Here is a 17,412-nt window from a genome sequence, read left to right as displayed (position 1 = left end):
GGAGTAAAATCATTACAGGGCTACTCTAATTACAGGCAGGGTTGGGAGCGCCAGTGATTAAACTAGCAGAGTTAAGCAAGGCCCTACACTAAGCTCACAGCATTGCTCTGTTTATAAAGTAGTACTCTTGGATATTGTGTTTGATCAATTCCAGAATTTCAGGGAATGTTCCAGGCGCCACTGGGCAAGAATCCTGCTGACTTGGGGAGAAAACCGGACCTCCACAACAGTCTCACTTCCACTCAAATCACCTTGGGTCACTCTGAATACAGGGATTGAGGCAGTGAACTCAGGGCTAGGGGTAGTGGGCTTCCTCACCCCACTCTGGCCTGCTCCCGCACTTCTGTATCTCGAGTGACCAAATGAGGGGTGTTGTGTGTTTGGTTGTCGTGGTAATAGAATCTTGTGTTGCTATGGCAACTGAGTTAGATTATTAGGGGATAGCCCAGCCAGTTTTGGCTGGCTGTTGGTTAGTTCTGTGTGGTAATAAATGGCTGCTTCAAGGTTTACAGCTCTCTGTGTCTACAGTGATTTCTTCCTAAAACTGTTGCCCCCAAGGATATAACAACGTGGCAACAAGGGTGGGCTCTCTGTGCTGCCCCAGCAACAGAAGGAAGTAGAAGTTAAGGTACAAAAAAAAAAAAAACCCACCAAACCCCTTTTTTGCTGCTAGAAGGGAAATACCCTAGAGCAGACCCAGGATGACCAAGGAGATACCTCATCACAAGAAGAGCCACTCACGTTTTGTCTTTGACAGTGGGCTCGCATGAATCCTGGGTAACCCTGTTGTTGGACGGCAAACCTATACGCATGTAACTGGATACTGGTGCAGCCATTTCACTGGTCTTAAAGACTGTGTAAAAAGAAAAGCTACAGCATCTTCCACTTAAAGCAACAAAAACAGTGCTGAAGACATATATGGGAGAAGCTGTGCCCATGTTGGGCACTACTGATGTTAAGGTGGAGCTCAATGGACAGGCTGCTAAATTGCCACAGTTTGTGGTGAGAGCAGGGCCTGCTCCAGGCACCAGCCCAGCAAGCAGCTGCTTGGGGTGGCCAACGGTGAGGGGCGGCATGTCCGGGTCTTCGGTGGCAATTCGGCGGCGTGTCCCTCACTCCCTCTCGGAGTGAAGGACCAGCTGCCGAATTGCCACCAAAGACTGAAGCGGTGGCAGTAGAGCTGCAGATCGTGATTGTGGCTTTTTTTTTTCTTCTGCTTGAGGCGGCAAAAACCCAGCCTTGGGCAAGAGGTAATTACCCAGCCTTAATGGGTAGATCTTGGCTTAGGAAGATCCAGCTGAATTAGGCAGAAATGCACCGAGTGACTAAAGAAGAAACCAGTCTGACCACTATACTAAGGAAACACGCTGCTGTTTTTGGAGAGGATCTGGGAAGTATGAAGGGAATCACTGTGACATTGAACATTAAACTTGACAGTCAGCCAAAATATCTGAAAGCCAGAACTGTGCCATATGCCATCAGGCTGAAGAGGACCTGGAGTGCCTGGTCACAAATGGAGACCTAATACCAGTTACCCATAGCCCATGGGCAACTCCTAATGTTCCAATAGTGAAGAAAGATGGCTCCCTCCGCATTTGCGGTGATTTTAAAGTCACTGTCAACCCAGTGTTGTGTGCAGAGCAAGACCCGTTTCCCCGCATCGATGACCTCTTCGCAGGCCTGGCTGGGGGACAAAAGTTCAGTAAGATTGATCTGAGTCAAGCGTATTTACAGATGCATGTTGATGAAAAGTCCCAAGAACTGTTGACTATTGTGACGCATAAGGGGCTTTATCGATACTGTTGCCTACCCTTTGGAATAATATCTGCTCCCGCCCTGTTCCAGAGGGCCAGATCTTGTGTGGCTTGCCAGGAGTCCAGTGCTATCTGGATGACATCCTGGTCACTGGAAGGAATGAGGAGGATCACCTAAAGAATTTAGAGGCTACCCTACAAAGACTGGAAGAGTATGGACTAAGAGTCCGCAAAGACAAGTGTGAATTCTTCCAGCCCTCTGTTGAATATTTGGGACACATCATTGATGCTACAGGTCTTCGTAAGGCCCCTGCCAAGGTTAAGGCTATTGTGGAGGCTACCCCTCCTCGAAATGTTAGCCAGCTACACTCGTTTCTAGGATTATTGAACTATTATGGAAAGTTCATCTCAGTTAGCCACACTGCTAAAACCACTTCACGAACTCCTTGGGCAGAACAAGGCCTGGAAGTGGACTGAAGCCTGTGATGTTGCATTTAACAAAGCTAAGGATGCATTGCTAAATTCTGAAGTTCTGACGTACTTTGATCCATCCTTACCCCTACAGTTGGCCTGCGATGCATCCCCTTATGGAGTGGGAGCAGTCGTGTCACACATTATGCCTTTGGGAGAAGAGAGACCTATTACTTTTGCTTCACGAACTCTAAGCAAAGCAGAAACTAACTATGCCCAAATTGAACATGAGGCATTGGGAATCGTTTTCTAAATTCAGAAGTTTCATCAGTACCTGTTCTGATGGAAGTTTACTCTTCTCACAGACCATAGACCCCTGACTTCAATTTTTGGACCCCACACAGGCATTCCTCCATTAGCCGCTAGTCGTATGCAAAGTTGGGCATTGTTGCTTTCCGCACACTCATATGAAATCAAATATCAGAAATCCACTCTGCATGGCAATGCGGATGGTCTCTCAAGGCTGCCTTTGCCAGTCAAATGTCAAGATATTGCCCAGAAGGGAATATTTTACTTTGAACAGGTAGAGAATACACCCATCACCGCTACTCAGGTAAAGAAGGCAACTCGAGTTGACCCAGTATTGTCCCAAGTTATGGACCTGGTGATGCATGGAAAATCTCAATGAACTTCTCTGGTCTCACCTGACCTTGTTAACTACATGTCCAAGAGGACGGAGTTATCAATCCAATCTGGTTGTTTGTTGTGGGGGAGATGTCATTATCTCACCACCACTGAGATTACAGATGTTAGAACCGCTCCATTCCGGAATACTGTGGAATAGTGCGCATGAAGGAAATTGCATGAAGCTATTTTTGGTGGCCTGGATTGGACAGTGCTATTGAAGAGAAGGCAAGAGCTTGTATATCATGTCAGGGTGTGAGGAATGCACCCCAGTGGGCACCCCTACATTCATGGGAGTGGCCTGAAAACCCGTGGCAACGTATTCATGTTGACTTTGCTGGCCCACTTGAAGGAATCATATTCTTGGTGGTGGTAGACGCCCATTCTAAATGGCCAGAAGTCTCTATAATGCAGTCCACTACTGCAGAGAGTACTATCCAAAAACTACGACGACTCTTTAGTCATTTCGGTCTGCCAGAACAACTTGTGAGCGACAATGGACCACAGTTCATCTCTCAGGAGCTTCAAAAGTTTATGAAGGCAAATGGGATACACCACATCACTTCAGCACCATATCCAATCCCTCAGACAGAGATAAACACCTACAAGATCTTTATCAAGCATTCTTAAAACTACAATACCCACCTGCTGAAGTGAAAAAACAGATTGACAGAGCCAGAAGAGTACCCAGAAGCCACCTACTACAGGACAGGCCCAACAAAGAAAATAACAGAACGCCACGGCCGTCACCTTCAGCCCCCAACTAAAACCTCTCCAGCGCATCATCAAAGATCTACAACCTATCCTGAAAGATGATCCCTCACTCTCACAGATCTTGGGAGACAGACCAGTCCTCGCTTACAGACAGCCTCCCAACCTGAAGCAAATACTCACCAGCAACCGCACACCATACAACATAAACACTAACCCAGGAACCTATCCTTGCAAAAAAGCCCGATGCCAGCTCTGTCCACATATCTATTCAAGTGACACCACAGGCATGCCTGCGGAGGGTCCGCTGGTTCCATGGCTCCAGTGGAGCATCCACAGGCATGCCTGCGGGAGGTCGGAGCCGCCCTCCTCAGGCACGCCTGTGGGAGGTCCACCGGAGCCGCGGGACCAGCAGACCCTCTGCAGGCATGCCTGCGGGAGGTCCACCGGAGCCGCCTGCTGCCCTCCCGGCGACCGGCGGAGCGCCCCCCGCGGCATGCCGCCCCAAGCACGCGCTTGGCGTGCTGGGGCCTGGAGCCGGCCGTGGCTGGATATCAGACTCATTCATTTTCTGCTCGTGGGCAGAGCAGAGTCTGAAATAGAATCTGGATCAATGAAGGTCTATCACAGCAGTGCACAAAGTGGCAGGCCTGCTTTGGCTGGAATTACACTAAGGACAGACATAAGTAGTTAACACATATTGCAAGGGACCATTAGCTACTTGTGCTTAACAACCTGCTCCACTTCGTATTTAGCTGTGACACTGAGTACCTTTTCCAGACTTGCAGAAGAGCTCTGTATAGCTAGAAAGTTTGTTTCTCTCCCCAACAGAAGTTGGTCCAATACAAGATATTACCTCGCACACCTTTGTTGCCGGCACAGAATGCCCGAGGACAGCAACAGGGAAGGTTCGTTGCCCGGTGTGCTTCGCTCCAATAAACACAGCAAGGTGGAGAAGCAGACAAAGTTTATTTGAGATCTCAAAGCGGTGCAAGGAGACAGAGGCTTCTCAAATCAAGCACACAGCTACAAGCAGCTTTTTCTCTTTTTATACATAACTTTAACTAAGCCTCTTCTATCCCCCCCCCCACTTCCCCTCTCTCCCCACCTTTCATTCCCATGCAGCAGATACACTTTGCTGTAGCAATTACATTAAGCAGTTAAGTCATACTTGGCAAAAACCAATCTAGCTCATTAGTAACTCTTCTGTGAACTGTTATCTTGTCTTACTTTCTTTGATCTGTTATTTTGCCCCTTAGCCAGGAGCAAGCAGGCCTCATTATAGCAGGCCTCATTATTACCTTCTGGTACAGGTGTTGCAACTGATAACCATTCTCTGTTGCTAGCCTGTTAGGTCGATTAAAGTTCAAACATGGAAGCGCTTTGGTTTATTCAGGCCTACTACAGAAAGGCTTCATTGACACTGTGGTTTTCCACCCTCCTGAGTTACCTAGAGTCATGCCTAGTGACACCAACACCTTGGATCTCTAATATCCTGGGACTGACACAGCTACAACACTGCATACTCAGGCCAGACAAACAGATTCCTTTCTTCTCTCCGAAACAGGCACATTTCAGGAACTAGCAAAGGGAACTGAAAGCAAAAGTGGGACCTGAAGGTAGTGCATGAACCTGATCTGGGCCTAGCCCTGGTGCTTTAGCTTTACTGTCTTTATTTGAGACGTGTGAGGGACAAGTGTGTATCTGCTACTACCATTTGCCACAGTGCAGACTCTGAGCTCTGTAGTTTGCCTCAACTGTTTGCATCATCTCCTGTCCTTAAAACACAGTCTGAAAAGACCAGCATTCAGGGCTCTGTGCTGCTTCTGCAACAGTGGCTTGCACAATGCTTAGCACAACTCAAGGAACTACATGCATCTTGGCTGCATTAAGGGTGGCAAGGCATCAGCTATCACAGGAGAAGCTCTGACCTCAGATCCTGGCTGGGGCCCCAAAGGATTAACTGATTTTCCACAATTCTGAAATGCAGCCATTTGTACAAAACACATCTCCACAACTCCCCGCTTTCAGATCATGTTCCCGTTGACTATTTGAAGGCATCTTACAGCTGTCATTCTGTTTAATGAGTTACAGCTCTAATGACGGTGGCATTGGCTCTGGGGCAATAAACAGCTAAACAAACAAACTTTTGCCCTCTTCAATTCCTGTGCTGAAATACTCCCTCCCTCCTTCACCTACAGTTCTCTGCAGCAAAATCAAATGCAAAAAGTGAAAGGCAGCACTTGAGGGACAAGTGTGTATCTGCTACTACCACTATCAGGTGGGCCCTATCAATTGACTCCCATTTGGAAGGGCTTTTGATTCTGAGATGCCAAGGCCAGAAGGGACCTTTGTGATCATCTGGTCTGACTTCCCACATAGCACAGGCCAGAGAACTGCCCCATGATAATTCCTAGAGCAGATCTTTTAGAAAAGTATTCAATCTTGACTTTAAAATTGTCGGTGATGGAGAATCCACCACGACCCAGGGTAAATGGTTCCAATGGTGAATTGCGCTCCCTGTTAAAAATGTACACCTTATTACCAGTCTGAATTTGCCGAGCTGTATAGTGCAGTCTGCTAGACTGAAGAGCCCATTGTTAAATATTTGTTCGCCATGTACTTATAGAGAGTAATTATGTCACCTTAAACCTTCTCTTTGTTAAGCTAAATGGACAGAGTCTATCACTATAAGGCATAGTTTTTACTCCTTTAATCATTCTCATGGCTCATCTCTGAAACCTCTCCAATTTACCAACATCCTGCTTGAGTTGTGGGCACCAGAACTGGACACAAGATTCCAGCAGCGGTCATACCAATGCCAAGTAGAGAGATAAAATAACCTTGATGCTTACTCAAGATTCCTCTGTTTATGCATTCCAGGCTCACATTTGCTTGTTACACAGGGAGCTCATGGGTATGTCTACACTACCTGCCGGATCGGCGGGCAGCGATCGATCCAGCGGGAATCAATTTATCGTGTCTAGTCTAGACGTGATAAATCGACCCACAAGCCCTCTCCCGTCGACTCCTGTACTCCAGCGCACAGGCAGAGTCGACAGGGGAGAGGCAGCAGCAGTGATTTCCCTACACCCCCCCCACAGATTTTTTAACTAGTTACATACCAAATCTGGTGGCTGAACTTTGTCCTCACCCACAACTATTTCACATTTGGGGACAATATATACCTTCAAGTCAGTGGAACTGCTATGGGTACCTGCATGGCCCCACAGTATGCCAACATTTTTATGGCTGACTTAGAACAACGCTTCCTTAGCTCTCATCTCCTAATGCCCCTACTCTACTTGCGCTACATTGATGACATCTTCATCATCTAGACCCATGGAAAAGAAGGCCTTGAGGAATTCCACCATGATTTCAACAATTTCCATCCCACCATCAACCTCGGCCTAGACCAATCCACACAAGAGATCCATTTCCTTGACACTACTGTGCTAATAAGCGATGGTCACATAAACACCACCCCATATCGGAAACCTACTGACCGCTATACTTACCTACATGCCTCCAGCTTCCATCCAGGACATACCACACGGTCCATTGTCTACAGCCAAGCTCTAAGATACAACCACATTTGCTCCAATCCCCCAGACAGAGACAAAGACCTACAAAATCTCTATCAAGCGATCTTACAACTACAATACCCACCTGCCAAAGTGAAAAAAACAGATTGATAGAGCCAGAAGAGTACCCAGTAGTCACCTACTACAAGACAGGCCCAACATAGAAAATAACAGAACGGCACTAGCCGTTACCTTCATCCCCCAACTAAAACCTCTCCAGCGCATCATCAAAGATCTACAACCTATCCTGAAAGATGATCCCTCACTCTCACAGATCTTGGGAGAGAGACCTGTCCTCGCTTAAAGACAGCCCCCCCCCCCCGACCTGAAGCACATACTCACCAGCAACCACACACCACAGAACAAAAACACTAACCCAGGAATCTATCCTTGCAACAAAGCCCAATGCCAACTCTGTCCACATATCTATTCAAGTGACACCATAATAGGACCCAATCACATTAGCCACGCCATCAGGGGCTCGTTCACCTGCACATCTACCAATGTGATATATGCCATCATGTGCCAGCAATGCCCCTCTGCCATGTACATTGGCCAAACCAGTCAGTCTCTACGCAAAAGAATAAATGGACACAAATCTGACATCAGGAATCATAACATTCAAAAATCACTAGGAGAACACTTCAACCTCTCTGGCCACTCAGTAACAGATTTAAAGGTGGCAATTTTGCAACAGAACAGCTTCAAATACAGACTCCAACAAGAAACTGCTGAACTTGAATTAATATGCAAACTAGATACAATCAGCTTAGGCTTAAATAGAGAATGGGAATGGCTGAGCCATTACACACATTTAATCTATTTCCCCATGTTAAGTATCCTCTCACCTTCTTGTCAAACCGTCTTAAATGGGCCATCTTGATTATCACTACAAAAGATTTTTTTCTCCAGCTGACAATAGCACATCTTAATTAATTAGCCTCTTAGAGTTGGTAGGGAAACTCCCACCTTTTCATGTTCTCTGTATGTATATATATCTCCTCACTATAAGTTCCATTTTATGCATCCGATGAAGTGGGCCCACAAAAGCTTATGCTCAAATCCTGTTCTTTTTGCGGATACAGACTAACACGGCTGCTACTCTGAAACATGCCAATTTAGTGACTGTTTGGAAATTTGAATTGAAATTGACACATTAATACACACTTTAAAAGCATATACAGTGTATGATAAAATATGTGTATCTGAAAGTATAATAGATTTGAAAGGTATGAACATAGACTAGCTTCCTTATACAGCTGTTGTTTTTTATGACAATGTCAGTGCATTCATTTCAGTGATGTTGGCCAACCTAATAATTTCAAATGATGATTTGTAAGCAAAGTCTAAATGAGCTCACCTTGACAACTAATGATGAGCTGGGGGGGAAAGGCTTCAGGACCAGATTGTATTTACATTCACACCTAATCTACCTAGGTATCCAGCAAACAGAGCTGTGTTGCCCAAGTGATAGATTTTGGCTGGGGTTGGGTTACAAACCACTTGAATGCAGGGGGGAGGAGGGGTTGGGAATGAAATATTGTTGTTCTTATTGTATGAGTAAAGGGAAGTAGGACTGTACTTAGCTTGTGCTGATTGAGGGCATCAAAAGAGAGGGTGGGGACCTGTCCCTCTCCACTGTTTAAAGACAGAGCTGATTAGGCTCCATAGATAGTCTTTTGTTCTGTTAAGTGACCACTGCAGCTGAAATCACTGACAATCAGGTCTAAGTGCTTAGTCTTGCTGTGGGGACAGTGTTCCTGTGGGTACAGTGTTTTTGTGTAAAAGACAGCCCAGACTGCACTAGCAGCGAGGTTCCCCCACTGAGAGCTCAGCTGAAATCACTGAGAGCTGGGTGGAACTTCAAGAGACCAACTTGCAGAGGTCACAGTGGCAGGGGGCAGCAGAACGTGACTGCGCAGGGCCATTGGCAACAGAGCGGTGGAGTGAACGGTGGCACAACGAACAGCCGTGGCCAGAGCGAAGAGTGAGCAGCTGGAGGAACGAGTAAGGTGCCTTCTTGCCCCCCACCTGGGAGGTGTACTCACGTGAAAGCACCTCTGATGGCTTAAATAAGGGGCATGTTAAATAAACATTCGTTTGTTGGACTAGATTTTAGTGACTTTGCTCCAGAATGCTAAATTTGTGACTGGGAATGGAAACTTATATAAACATGTTTCCTAGTAGGCCACGATTTTTAAAATGCATTATTTGCCAAGGTTATCATCTCACATTGTTGCTATCTTGAGAGGTCATTATGTTGGGGAGTTTCTGTACTAAACATTTTTATTATTATAATTAATTTTTACATAAGAATGGTCATACTGGGTCAGACCAATGGCCCATATAGCCCAGTACCCTGTCTTACAACAGCGGTCAAGGCCAGGTGCTTCAGAGGGAATGAACAGAACAGGTAACCATCAAGTGATCCATTCCCTGTTGCCCATTCCCAGCTTCTGGCAAACAGGCTAGGGACACTCAGAACATGGTGTTGCATCCCTCCCCATCCTGGCTAATAGCCACTGATGAACCTATTCTCCAGGAATTTATCTAGTTCTTTTTAAAATCCTGTTATAGTTTTGGTCTTCACAGCATCCCCTGGCAAAGAGTTCCACGGGTTGACTTTATGTTGTGTGAAGACGTACTCTCTTTTGTTTTTTTAAAACCTGCTGCCTATTAATTTCATTGGGTGACTGCTAGTTCTTGTGTTATGTGAAGGATTAAATAACATTTCCTTATTCACTTTCTTCACACCAGTCAAGAATTTCTAGACCTCTATCATACCCCACCACCCCAGTCGTCTCTTTTCTAAGCTGAAAATTCCCAGTCATTTTAATTTCTCCTCCTGTTTCATACTCCTAATCATTTTAGTTGCCCATCTCTGTACCTTTTCCATTTCCAATATATCTTTTTTGGGATGAGGTGACCAGATCTGCACACAGTATTCAAGGTGTACACATACCATGGATTTATATAGAGGCAATATGATATTTTCTGTCTTATTATCGATCCCTTTCTTAAAAAAAGAAAAGGTTTCAGAGTAGCAGCTGTGTTAGTCTGCAGCTGCAAAAAGAACAGGAGTACTTGTAGCACCTTAGAGACTAACAAATTTATTTGAGCGTAAGCTTTTGTGGGCTACATCTGATGAAGTGGGCTGGAGCCCACAAAAGCTTATGATCAGATAAATTTGTTTGTCTCTAAGGTGCCACAAGTACTCCTGTTCTTTTTAAAAAAGCAAACAGAATGTTGGGACTCATTGACTGCCGCTGCACATTGAGTGGATGTTTTCAGAGAACTATCCACAATGACTCCAAGATATCTTTCTTGAGTGTTAACAGCTAATTCAGACTCCTTCATTTTGTATGTATAGTTGAGATTGTTTTCCAATGTGCATTACTTTGCATTTATCAACATTGAATTTCATCTGCCATTTTTGTTGCCCAGTCACCCAGTTTTGTGAGATCCCTTTGTAACATTTCGCAGTCTGCCTGGGACTTAACTATCTTGAATAGTTTTGTACCATCTGCAAATTTTGTCACCTCACTGTTTACCCATTTTTCCAGATCATTTATGAGTATGTTGAACAGTAATGGTCCCAGTACCGACCCCGCAGGGATACCACTATTTATCTCTCTCCATTCTGAAAACTGATAATTTATTCTTACCCTTTGTTTCCCATCTTTTAACCAGTTACTGATCCATGAGAGGCCTTCCCTCGTATCCCATGATGGCTTACTTTTCAAAAGTCAATTTATATTAAATACATTTTTTTTTTAATTATACGTTTTTAGAAATCTAGACCTGTTATATGTTTTGGTGTAACTTGCATTATCCTTATGTTAAATTTGCATTATCCTAACAAAACATTTACTTTATTCATATCTCTTTTATATATCTCATCGGTCCTGACAACCCCCCACCCTGTAAATTCTAACACCCCCCCCCCCCAATTTCAATTCCTGGGGAAACCACGGGGCAGCAGTCAACTCACCGCAGTGAAGACACCACAGTAAGTCGATCTAAGTATGTTGACTTCAGCTACGTTATTCAAATAGCTGAAGTTGCGTAATTTAGATCGATTTCACCCCCCACCCCCACAGTGTAGACCAGGGCCACATCTTTTTCAGAGTCACTGCTTCTCAGGATAGAGTCCCCCATTCTGTAAGTATGCACTGCATTCTTTGTTCCTAGATGTGTACCATTACATTTAGCTGTATTAAAACACATATTGTTTGCTTGCAGCCAGTTTACCAAGTAAGCTAAATCACACTGGATCAGTGACCCGTCCTCTTCATTATTTACCACTCCTGCAATTTTTGGGTCATCTGCAAACTTTATCCCTGATTTTGTTTTCTTCCAGGTCATTGATAAAAATGTTGAATAGCTTAGGGCCAAGAACTGATCCCCAATGGAAACACACCCGCTCAATGACGATTCCCAGTTTACAGTTATATTGAGACCAGTCAGTTAGCCAGTTTTTAATCCATTTAATGTGAACCATGTATATCTTATATCATTTTATTTTTTTTTAAATCATAGAATCATAGAAGATTAGGGTTGGGAGAGACCTCAGGAGGTCATCTAGTCCAACCCCCTGCTCAAAACAGGACCAACCCCATCTAAATCATCCCAGTCAGGACTTCGTCAAGCTAGGCCTTAAAAACATCTAAGGATGGAGATTCCACCACTTCCCTAGGTAACCCTAGGTAATCAAAATGTCACGTGGTGCCAAGTCAAACACCTTAGAAAAGTCTAACATATTACATCAACCTTTATTAACCAAACTTGAAAATATATCAAGGTAGCTTGATTGGATCTATTTTCCATAAACCCATTGATTTGCATTAATTAACCTCTTTTAATTCCTTATTAATCAAGTCTCATATCATTCTCTTGCTCCATTCTCTTGCCCAGCGTCCATGTCAGGCTGACCAGCCTATAATTACCTGGGTCAATTTTAAAAATTGGCACAACATTAGTGTTCTTCCACTCCTCTGGAATTTCCCTATTGCTCCATGACTTATTTTAAAAAATCAATATTAATAGTCCAGCATGCTCCTCAGCCAGCCCTTTTGAAACTCCTGGATGCAAGTTCTACCTGCCGATTTAAAAATGGCTAACGTTAGTAGCTACTGTTCCACATCCGCCAGAGATACTAGTGAAATGGAAAGAGTGTAATTACTATGTGATGAGACTATATCATCTGATTCCCCCCCCCAAATACAGAACAGCAATATTTATTAAGCACTTCTGCCATTATTACTGATGAGTCGACTGTGTCCATTAAGTAATGGACCAAGACTATTGCCAGGATACTTTTTATGCACAATATATTTTAACACCTCACTGTCCTTGACTCTGCGGCCATAGGTTTCTTGTGTCCCTTGGCTTCCCTATCAGTTTTCTACAATTCTTAACTTCCGATTTATATTCATTACTATCAACTTCTCTTTTCCTCCATTTGTTGTATTTTTTTTAATAGCTGCCCTCACTTCCCCTCTAAACCAGGTCAGCTTTTTTAACCAGTACAGCCTACCCTCCTTGACTGTGTTAGCAGATGCCCGAAAAGCCAATGTTCTGAAATGATTCCCTGTTATCATTCCCATTTTTCTGATTAAATTCATCCTCCCGGCTGATTTGGCTCATAATTGTTTTCAGTTTTGTGACTACAGCACTATTAAAGCACCAAGGGTACATATCACTGGTCTGATCGTTACTCTGCATGCGCATTATAAATGCAATCAAGTCATGGTCACGTGTACCTAAGTTACAGTGAATTTTTAGTTCTCTTTAAAAAGTGCAGCACTGCTGGAAGCTCCTCACGCAGCCTTGCTCTAGCACACCAGGTACTGTCCAGCACAGCTGCTGCTTCCAGCCATGGCAGATCTAACCCTAAGTCCTGCCACTTCCCTTTCCAGTCGCTGCAAACCTCTGTCGGTAGCCACTTATGGATTCTCTGGGCGCTGGCAGCAGGGGTCCCCCAGCTGCGGAGTTGGCAGGCAGAGGCATCACTTAGCACTGCAAGGGCCAGGGCTGCAGTGGTTTCTCTGACTGGCCCAGCTGGAAAGAGCTGATGAGGTCTCTGCTGCGCTCAGCTTGAGGGGTCTCACTGGTCACTTCCCAGCAGTGGGATTTCATCAGTGACAGACACAGGGAATGGGATGCAGAGCCTTTGGGCTGCTGGTTTGACTTTGCCCCAAGATGGTTGTGATCGCACTTCCCATCTAGTTAGGTGGGCTGTGGGAAATGGGCTTTGTGGGCAGGTGTGGACATCAAGACCACCGCCACTGGAAATCCACCGCTGTCACTGGCATGGCCCAGCACCTGGGCATGAGGGCCATTGGGTAATGGGGAGGAGCATGCCCTGGTGCTCCTGGGGGCTGTGCTTGTTCTTTAGGCTTCAGGGCTCCCAGCCTGGCACCTTCCACCAGCACTGATCTGGGCTTGTGTTGTCTGCCCCCATCCTCCCCACCCACTCCCAAATGGAGATGGGGTAAGACCAAATAGAAGCACAGCCGGGGGTGCAGGGATGCCCCTGTTTTCCCCTCACTATCCTTGCCCCACCCTGACCCTGCCTTCACCCCCAACACAGGAGGAGCCCCTCCCCGCACTGGAACACTGGCAGCTCGCTGCCAGAGGGAGACCAGGCACATCTCTCGCTTGGGCACCCTTCCTTGCAGACCCCACTCCACTCGCTATGCCTAGGAGATGTCTTGGAGGTGGCCAAGAAGCGCCACAGCCAGAGGGGGCAGGTTCCTTGGGGTGGCTGAACGTCGGGGACAAAGAGAGACTCAAAGGGACCAACCTGTTTGGTTCTCCCAGCTGCGCTCGGGAGGCCCTGCTTCGCAGCTCTGGCAGGAACCCAGCGTCAGTGGCTGCTTTGCGAAGCCTAGACAAAGGGGGAGGGAGGGATGCCCGGGGGGGTTCGCGGCCTGTCTGCTGCTGCCTCCTCAGGACACGCTGTCATTGTAATCGCAGAAACACTGCACAGGGCGTCCAGCCAAGCTTGCTCCTGCCGAGTCCAGCCAGGAAAGCACTGCATAGCTGCTTCTCCTCTAGCTCCGTTTCCAGTGTCACACACCCCAGTGCAGCTTGGGGATTGTAGTCCACAAGGACTCGGTGCAGTGTGGTGGGCAGCAATGACACTTGCCAGATAAAAATGGCCTCACGGATCACCTGGGCCGTCCATTCTCCCCCACTCTGGGGACTAGTGTGCAGCACTGGTCCCCGCAGTGGTCACCAGTGCTTTGTCCAGCAGTTTGACGCAAGCTACTGCTGCAAAACCCTTAGCACAGAGCAGCCTGCGTGAATGTTCTCTATTTCCATTGCTCTGTGCTCAGCTGTGGTGCTGGCTGCAACCAGACCCAGAGGCAGGCTAAAGCCCAGGGGCTATGCCTGTCTAATAACATGCCTCTGCTTTCAGGGTAGGGTGACCAGATAGCAAGTGTGGAAAATTCAGGATGCTATTTTTCCAGGGAGGAGGGGTATAGTTGCGTATATAAGCCAAAGGCTAAGCCCCTAATATCAGGACGGTCCCGCTAACACTGGGGAGTCTGGTCATCCTGTTCCAGGGAGAGGCACAAGTTCAGTACAAGGGGGCTTTCTGATGATAGAGTGCAGCAGAGCAGCGCCTGAACTCTGATGAGAGGTCTGATACACCTGAGCTCTGGCATCACTGAGGTGTTTTACCAATCTTTGTTTTCTGTAAATATGCTCCTTAATTCTTATGGTTCTATAGAGATGGTTGGAGAGGCAGGTGAGCAGTAAGGTAGCAAAGTTTGCTGAGGACACAAAGCTATTTAGGTTAGGACCAGAGGGGACTGCGCAGAACTTCAGGGAAACCTAACCAAGCTAAGGGAATAGACAATATGACAGCAAATGCAATTCACTGTTGGCAAGTCCAAAGTTACGCACTTTGGAGCAAGTTAAGCTACATGACATCTTTTGGGGTCCAATTTAACTGCATCAACACAAGAAAGAGATCTAGGTGTCACTGTAGGACAGCTCAGTGGAGAGTGCTGCTCCATGGGTAGGTGCAGTCAAACAAGCTAAAGAGATGTTCAGGTTAGCACTGTGGAAATAACTGATTCTTCAGTTTGGTGGCTGAACTGAAAAAGAAGAAATTTGTCTCAGGTAGAATTAAATGTTTTGTTCTACCTCAAACTAAAATGCTTTCTTTTTCGGTTTGCCTCCACTTTAAAATAAAACAAAATTCAAAACAAAAAGTCATTTTGAATAAAAAAAACCCAAAACATTATTTTGAAAATGTCCAAATTAAAAAAAAAGTTTAACACATTTTGTCCCCCACCCACCACCAAAACCATTCAATAGCTTTGACAGGAATTTGAAAAATGTTTCAGCTGACCCAAACCCACATTTTTTTGGTGGAAAAAAGTTTTCTGTTGAAAAATTTCACCCAGCTGTAGTTTGGCTGCATAGGAAATGGGATGGAGAAGAATATGGAGACTATTCTACTACTTTTATATAAAACAATGGTGTGGCCCCATCTGCGTGTGTTACTAAACACCCCATCTCACATAGGATATTGCAGAACTGCTGTTCAGAGAATGATCCAGGGTCTGGAGAAACTCCCAGGAAGAGAGATTGGAAAGACTGGGCTTGTCACCTTAGAAAGGAGATGAATAAGAGGGGAGATGATAAACACATATAAAATAATGACTGATCTATTCTAGAGAAATATATGCAGTGTAGTTGTAGCCAGGTCGGTCCCAGGATATGAGAGAGACAAGGTGTGTGAGGTAATAGCTTTTATTGGACCAGCTTCTGTTGATGAGAGAGACAAGCTTTCAAGATACAGAGCTTCCTTGGGGTACTCAAAACTTGTCTCTCACCAACAGAAGTTGGTCCAATAAAAGCTATTCCATCACCCATCTGGTCTCGAGAAGGCAGATAAGGAGCAGGTGTTCTCCCTGTCTCATAATACAAGGACAAGGAGACACAAAGTTAAAAGGTAAGAAATCCAAAACCGATAAAAGGAATTTTCCCCCTCACAGTCTGTAATTAGACTGCAGAACTCACCACTACAGGATGTCATTGAGACAAAGAATTAAGATTTAAAAATGGATTGGTTATTTATAAGATATCAAGACCATCCATAGCTGTCATAATTAGTGACAACACAAACTTTGGACAGGGTAATTAAACCTCATGCTTTAGGACTTAACCCCATCTCTATTAGAGGCCAGGATGAGACCTAATGAGGGGGGTCAGGTTTTCCCACATCTGCTACTGTGCAGGATTCTTACTTTCCTCTGCAGCATCTCATGGCAGCCCCAGGATACCCGACTTGGCGGAACTTGGCTTGGAGACAGCCTAGGAATTCTTATGTTTGGCAAAATAATGGAATAGCTAAAAGTCTGCAGAGAGTAATTGCCAGGATCATTCTCCTGTCCTTTTTTGGAGATCAGTACTGCATTCATGTTTCTCTTCCTATCCCAGGGTTTTCCTAGACTTCTCAAAAACATCTTTCACTGTTTCTTCATGCTCTAGAGGCCAAGCTCATGACCAGGGTAACCTTACCAAAGTCAGGGATGTTACAGCAGAGATGAGTTTGGCATCAGGCATTGTGAAGGGGTTCCACTCACTGCAAGTGCACTTCCTTGGGCTAGGTGTGGGAATTAGCTCTTGCCTCCATCTGAGACCCTCTTCCATCAGTTACTCATGCTATGGCCCCTCTCTATCTTTTCCCATGACTCAAGGTGCTCCCTTTTTGTGATTCAGCCCCCTGGCCAGTTCACCATGTGATCCCCCCCACCTTCAAGGATAACAGAGTCCCCCTTGCCTTCTCAGTCTTCTGTTCCAACTCCAGGTCCTATGGCAGCACCTAGTAGGGGAATCTAAGCCCACCAGGCTCCAGCCCAGGTGGCCTAAGACTAGCCACATAGGTCTGCTCAGTCTCAGGCCATGTTGTTGTTTCCCTGGGTTCCTCCCCACTAGCTCCTGGTTTACCACTACAGCTTCCTCCTCTTCCCATGGCTACTTCATCTCTTTGGGCCTCTTATACAACTCCCTAGTCCAGGCAGGGCCCCAGGGCCTATTCTCCCTCTACAGCACAGCACCTCCTTGTCCCAAGCCATCTCCCCTTCCCTAGGTGTGACCCACACACTTTCTGGGTGTGATGTTCTGTCCCATCCCATGGCACAGAGACCACTTAGAGAGAGATTAATGAGTCTGCTCTACAGCCTTAGCTAAGAGCCATATGGCTTTTAGCTCATACAGTAGAGGCTCATATACTAAGCTGCAAAGGT

General features: G+C 45.8%; 1 protein-coding gene across 1 annotated transcript in view; it reads right to left on the bottom strand.

Moving 5' to 3' along the window:
• The window catches only part of MON1A (MON1 homolog A, secretory trafficking associated), a 50,040-nt gene extending 35,838 nt beyond the window's left edge, over window positions 1–14,202 (bottom strand). The window contains exon 1 of the mRNA XM_045025342.1: window positions 13,950–14,202. The gene's annotated coding sequence lies outside the window, so the exon portion shown is untranslated. The remainder of the gene's footprint in view (window positions 1–13,949) is intronic.
• Between the last annotated feature and the right edge of the window lie 3,210 nt (window positions 14,203–17,412).

This window comes from Mauremys mutica, chromosome 7, assembly GCF_020497125.1.
Source record: "Mauremys mutica isolate MM-2020 ecotype Southern chromosome 7, ASM2049712v1, whole genome shotgun sequence".
In the NCBI taxonomy this organism is placed as follows: Eukaryota; Metazoa; Chordata; order Testudines; family Geoemydidae; genus Mauremys; species Mauremys mutica.
Note: the sequence above shows the minus strand (reverse complement) of the source record. Positions and strands in the feature narration are given on the sequence as shown.